This window comes from Saccostrea cucullata, unplaced genomic scaffold (genome assembly GCF_032062105.1).
Source record: "Saccostrea cucullata isolate Sc308-1 unplaced genomic scaffold, CSIRO_AGI_Scuc_v1 ctg14123, whole genome shotgun sequence".
NCBI classification, from domain to species: Eukaryota; Metazoa; Mollusca; class Bivalvia; order Ostreida; family Ostreidae; genus Saccostrea; species Saccostrea cuccullata.
The window spans coordinates 1-7,500 of NW_026920096.1; positions in this window are offsets into that span (position 1 = coordinate 1).

Here is a 7,500-nt window from a genome sequence, read left to right on the forward strand (position 1 = left end):
TACGGTTGAATAGTTTTAATAACAAGATTTCCTGATATGCTTTTATTCATTTTCATCCAAAGCGTCCAACTTTGTAGTGTAAAAAAAGTCTGCAGTCAGATTAATATTCCCACGCTGGCTGCAATGAATGAATGAAAGCTGATTGATGTACATGATACATGATATGGGTGCAGTATGGGAGTGGGAGATTTTGAGAACCTATAGAGAGGCACACAGTTTGTATCTTGTAACAGTTACTATGTAGCTGGATGTAGTTTGTAGCAGAATAAATATATGTATATAACGAACCCTGTTTTAGGTTATTATCTAACACAACATGGTGGCAGCAGTGTTAATACTTTTCTAAGTTAAAAAAGGACTACCCCAGTACCAACATGGCATCATTTCAATTTGCTCACCCGGAAAAATTTGACTTTACAGAGCCAGAGAGATTGGAAAAATGGTTCCAAAGATTTGAGAGATTCCGACTCGCCTCATTACTTTGTGAAGCAGATGAGGACGTACAAGTCAGCACACTGATCTATTTCATGGGACCGGAGGCTAACGACATCCTATCATCTTTAAAAATTTCCAGTGGTGATAGTGTTAAGTGGAAGCCAGTTAAAGAAGCACTATCAAAGTACTTTATTCCAAAAAGTGACGTTATATTCGAGCGAGCAAAATTTAACCAAAGGAAGCAGGAGGAATGCGAAACAGCTGACAGTTTCATCACTGCCCTTCATGTCCTCGCCGAATATTGCGACTATGGCGCCCTACATGATGACCTTATCCGAGACAGGATAGTCGTTGGATTGAAGGACAGAAAACTATCAGAAAAATTACAACTTGATTCAAAACTCTGTCTGGAGTCAGCGATATTAATGGCCAGGCAGAACGAAACAATCAAAAAGCAACAGCCGATTGTGAGAGAGTCAACAACCCCAGAGGTACCCGTAAACAACATGGACGCAGTAAGATTCCAAAAGAAAAAAGCAAATTCCAGACAACCAGCCCGGACAGCGAACAAAACCAACCTGACAGGCTGTGGCAGATGTGGAAACGCGACAGTACACACTCGAGACAAGTGTCCCGCCCGAGAAGCAACGGTCTCGCAGAGGGATGTTTTTATCCAACACAACAAACTTGAAAACTGGGAAATTGTTCCATAGAAATCTGTCCTGCAGAACGACTCCGGGAATATTGCTTGTGTGATCGTCAGCGACCATCTTTCATTTACTGTTGTAGGTCCAAAAGTTTTCATATGTGTCATCAAAAGATCGATTGCCTTTGGTTTTGGAATTTCCATAGTTGTTGCATCAGCAAGAACGGTGATATTCATATATTGAATATTGCGAGATCAAATATCCAAAACCGAAGTAAAACAAAGTGGCCAAAGAAGTAAACGCATGCAGCAAACTGAAAGAAACATTTTTGAGATCATGTATACATTATGAACGCCTTTAAGACATAATAATGTATGTATAATTAATGAACAAAACACTTCGTTCTTCAATGTATACAAGAATTGGTGTAAATCAAATGTAATTTCGTAGAAACACCAAACAACCATTAAGACTTCTGCTTCTTTGATAAAAGCGGAACCTTGAAATTTCTGTATTTTGTGATTGCTCATTTACGTCGTAGGTTCGAATAACATATTAAATAAAATTTAAACTTAATTTAATAATAATTAATATTAATGCACACACACACATCCCCCCCTCTCTCTCTCTATTACCGATAATTTTTATTTTCTTGTTATGTTACTGTGACGCATCGCTCTGTACCATCGGCTCATACATTCACCAGTTGCGATTGATACATTCACGTGTCTGAGAGAGGAACGAACGACAATTCTGCATGAGAGATTGCCATTTTATACGATATAAAGTTACTGTACTTTTTTTTATCAAATCAAAAACAGCGTTACAACCAGAATTAATTTTAAAAATATACGACTGATGAATATTCTAACAATTTTTCCGCTTCTGCGAATGGAGAATCTACATGAAATGTCATATGAAACAATGTAGTGAGCATTTTGTTTGTTTGTTTGAATATTGTTTAACGTCCATCTCGAGAATTTTTCACTCATATGGAGACGACACCACTTGCCGATAGAGAGCTGCAAATTTTGTCCTACACTCGTCACTTACGGCCATTGAGGGATCCTTATCGAGCCAGCACCTACTGCGACACGGGACCTCGGTTTATAAATTCTCATCCGAAGGACCGGTCTCCATGTCGCACAGTGGGATTCGTGGGATTCGAATCCGCTACGTAAAGATAGCGAAATTAGAGCAGACGCGCTAAACACAGAGCCACTCGGAGAATTTTTAGCTGTAAACGGCAATGAGTTCCACGTACTGAGCTACTTTATGAATGAGCTTGATTGATTGATTGTATATTGTTTAACGTCCTTCTCGAGAATTTTTCACTCATATGGAGACGTCACCGTATGCCGGTGAAGGGCTTCAAATTGTGACCTTTACTCGGCACTCAGGGCAGTGAGGGATCTTTATCGTGCCCACGCCTGTCGCTGACACGGGGCCTCGGTTTTTAAGGTCTCATCCGAAGGACCCGCAACTTTCACTTCAAAGTGCCGAGCGCATGGCGAAGGAACAGTTGCTACCCACTTTATCGACTGGGTCAGTCGCGGCCGAGATGCGAACTCACGACCTCCCGATCACGAAGCGAGCGCTCTACTGACTGAGCTACCGTGAACGGTGCTTGATTGATTGAGCTTGAAATTAAAATCAGCTGATCAAGTGGTAGCATATCAGAACACCTGATTTTAATCAGATTGATATGTAAATATCTAAAATCGAGAGAAAGTGATTTACCCTTACCTTCTCATATTTTGTTGTTTTTTATATTCAGCTTAATTTGTCATAAGGAATAATTAGGACAAGTTGATGTCCTTTAAGGGGGGTATTTTTATACGCCAGCATTTTGTTTTTGTCCTGTCTGTCTGTCTGTCTGTTTAGCTGTTTGTCTGCAATCTTTAACCTTCGCCATTACTTTTGAACCGTGAGAGATAGAAACTTCATATTTGATATGTTTACCCCATTAATTAAGCTCTTTCAAATGGCTTTTTTGAACCTTCGCCATGACTTTTGAAACATGAGAGATAGAGACTTCATATTTGGTATGCATACTCCACTAATAAAGTTCTTTCAAACAACACCAAAGTCAATGACCTTGTGACTTTGATTGTGACCTATATGCTAAAAATAGCTTTTAAATCTTAGGAGATATAGACTGCATATTTGGTATGCAGACTCCACTAATTAAGTTCTTTCATATGGCACAAAGATCAATTGCTGACCTTGAATGTAACCTACCGGTATATGCTAAAAATAGCCTTTTTTTGAACCTTCGCCAAAGCTTTTGAACCATAAGAGATAAAGACGTCATATTTAGTATGCATACTCCACTAATAAACTTCTTTCAAATGACATCAAGGTCAATGACCTTGTGACCTTGACTGTGACCTACATGATAAAAATATCTTTTTCGAACTTCGTTGCCGCCGGGCGCGTAGTGTTTCACAAACAAATCTCTTGTTTTTTAGCTCTACTGGTCAGAGACTCCTCCTACAGTTTTGGTCCGATTTCAATATAACTTGGCACACAAGTAGACTACACTATGATACATAATTCTGTGCATCCGTTTTTGATTTCGATGAACGGTGTTGCCATGGTTACTAAAAATAGAAATTTCTGTGAAATGCTTTCAAAATGCTACTCCTCCTACAGTTTTGGTCTGATATCAATATAACTTGGCACACAAGTAGACTACACTAATAAGATACATAATTCTGTGCATCCGTTTTTGATTTCGATGAACGGTGTTGCCATGGTTACTAAAAATAGAAATTTCTGTGAAATGTTTTCAAAATGCTACTCCTCCTACAGTTTTGGTCTGATATCAATATAACTTGGCACACAAGTAGACTATACTAAGATATATAATTCTGTGCATCGGTTTTTATTTTGATGAGCGGCAAGGATCATTTTTCTATTTATTGCTGTTTTAAAGTTTCAAGCCCCAACTGCTACTTTTCCCTTCCTTTGTTTTAAGTATAAACCAGTAGAGCTACATTCTCGACAGAGACTTCTGGTTAATGTTTTGCACTGAATTTTAATATGGATTTAAAAGTATACATTTAGGTAGCATGCAAAAATAAGGATGGTTTCAAAGACAATTCTGTACAAAAAGTGTGTTTTAGCAAAAATAAGTCTAACAATAAAAATATACAGATATGTTTATAAAACAAATACACAGACATTTAAAAAGTAAAGATGTGATTATTAATAGAGGAATACCGTTTTTAACCGAGTCTGTACATCAGAAATTAGAAAAAAAAGAGAGATGGGTGGGGGGAAGACCGGTGTATAGTACAAAATAAAACTAGATGCTGTCATGAGACAGTAATACCCGCACTAAGGTGTTTGCCTCTAAATACACAATCCTACGGGCGGCTTACCAAGGAAAAAGTCAAAATAATTCTATATAATTCAGGCACGTAGCATCGTTTTTGAAAGTGGGGGGGGGGGGGGGGCAACCTGAGAAAATTTTTTTTAATTACCTAAAAAAATTAACAAGGAAAAAAAATTAAATGGGGGGGGGGGGGTGGTGGCCACTTTTTTTTCAAGGCAAAATTACTTTCACTTCCAATTTTTCCCATATTTCCTTGCAATGTATATACTGTGGTTAAAAGTGGGGAGGGGGCAACCATCTTTTTAATGGACATTTTCTTATAGTACAGGTAATGTTGGGAAAAAAAGGGGGGCAGAGCCCCCCCAAGCCCCCCCCCCCCCGGTTGCTACGTGCCTGTAATTTACATATGTATTCATAAAATTGGGTATGAAATTATCCCTGTGACCTATAACTCAGAACCTCTTATATTTATTTTACATGCTTAATTCATTATACGAGGGGCATTTCAAAAGTCCTGAGAACTGTGTAATAAAAAATTAACCATTTCACGGAAATTATTGAGTTTGATATCATTGGAAAGATCAGAAAAATATACACATATCGTGACGTCACTTTATAATTTTTATGACGTAATATGTGAGAAAATGACGTCATAGTATAGAATGTTTAGCATACTGAAAAGTCGCGTTTTTACCCACATTAGACAATTTTAAAAGTTCTGCCAAAGACTTATTTGAAAATATATTTCAAAGGAAATTTTTATTTGCACAGTAGTAGAGTAGGACTATGGTACCGTTTATCAAGAATTCCATATTTCATAGTATGGTTTGTTTCCTAGCACGGTTTATGCCCGGTTAAGCTATCATCGGCATTCATTTAAGATTTTAAGTTACATGATACGACTGGATTTTCGGTCGTTTATAAAGCTCACCACTGTATGAAATTAAACATTTTCTATATAAATCTGAATTATATTAATGCAGTTTTCAACAAATATATTTTGAGTAACAACACTCTTACCCTTTACAAATAAAATGTTTAAAAGTCTTGCCCCTTACTTGTTTCTTTGCATATTTTTTCTAATTGATTCAAATTCGGCGCCCAAGAACTCACTACTGCTTTTGACTTTTGACTCCAAAAAAGGTTTATAAGTTACACAGACATGTAAAATCTTATTTAATTTCCATGAATTAAAATTTGCGAATATGTGGAGGTACGGTGGGGTTACAACTGCGCCCGCGCCATTTTGGATTTTACGAGGAAATCTGGGGCACACTAATTTTAACTTCTCTTGAGCCTTCATCAATGCCTCAAATCTCATTGAAACACCTGACGAATTGATGCCATCAAAGTTTGTAACACGATCGTCTATTTTTCTTTGTTTGTCAACTTTGCCTTTTTCTCACAGTTAGGTCTTTTTTACGCAATATTTTGAGCGAGATTCGATAAAAACATGCGATGTTTGACAATCGCTAAAACTATTTCAGAACAAGAGGATCGGCGAAATAAAACACCAAATGATATATTGTAGTCTATGTAAACATTCCACCAACTGGCATTTGCGTCCGATAGCTTGCGCCCTAGTAATGAGCAAAAGTTGTTTTTAAAATTTTAATTTGATCAAATAATGTCTTTTGTTACGTCATTTTTATTGCCAGTATCGTGAGCATACGGAATTATGACGTCATTTTCGGAGTTATTACGTCATAAAAATTACAAAGTGACGTCACAATATGTGTATATTTTTCTGATCTTTTCAATGATATCAAACTCAATAATTTCCGTGAAACGGTTAATTTTTTATTAAACAGTTCTCAGAACTTTTGAAATGCCCCTCGTATACCAGTTTGAATTCTATTAATAATGTAAATTAGATTTTGATAAATGTTTTGCTCATATTAGGACCTTTTTAAATTTACTAATCCCCCCCCCCCCCTCTCGACACCACAATCACACAGTACATACTTTTGGGAATAGGCTAGATATAACAGTTTTGTTAAAACAGTGTTTGTTATGAATTAATTTAAAATTTGTTCTTGACATGTAAATTCTACATCACATCACGTTGCGTCACCCATTATCATATTTTTAGATTAAACTCCATTCGGTACACGTCGGCCGATTCCCACTTCATCTGATAAGGTGACGGAATCGACGGCACGGAGGTTTTCCGAATGGAATATCATTATAACATGCTGCAGAATGGTGTGCTTTGGATTAATTCATTTTGTGTTATAATTGGATTTATATTTCATGAAGTTTACAGGACCCATGGAGGTCGGTAAGTACAAGTTTAAGTATAGTGGGGGTAAAATAAACCCAAACGATTAGGTTAAAGTTCAAAAAGGGTCAAAGATCATCGAATGCCACACTAGACGAATTTCATATTGTGAAGTTATCTCCCCTTGTCGATGTGACATTCAGTTACTGCCAATACTGGTGCGGATCCAGAATTTTTTTCGGGAGTAGGGAGGGGGGTTCACATCTCAGTCAAAATATTCATGCCTAGAATTTCCTGACAAGCAGGAGAAAAAAATCATACACTGAAAACAAATAAACAAAAAAAAACCCAATGTTTTCTTAGTTAGGGGGAGGATGTCCAAAATCATTTTTTATATCAGTATATAGTCTTGTTTAAATAACAAAGGAAATTCCAGGGGGGGGGGGGGGTTTCAATCTCCCTACCCACTCCCTATCCCTGAAATAACAATCTATTTTGTGATTCCAATTAAATAGTATATTTTTTCCATTTGACTAATTATGTACATATTTTGTTTCTTGTGTTTATATTATGTCTGTATATTTGTCTGCAGAAATTATAACCTTGCCCATAAGTTTTAAGTGGGATGGGCTATACAATTGGCTTCCACATTTTATAGGTTTATTTCTTGTGACAATTAAGACCTTTTATTTGGGTACCATTAATTTTTACCTCTGATCACTTGACCTAGAATACACATTTTTACAAGAAAAATACCCAACTTTAAACTTGGCCTAAATTTTGATCAGTAGGTGCTAGGGCTTTCATGCTTAACATGTGTATTCATTGTGAACTGTCAACAGGTATAAATATGTTTG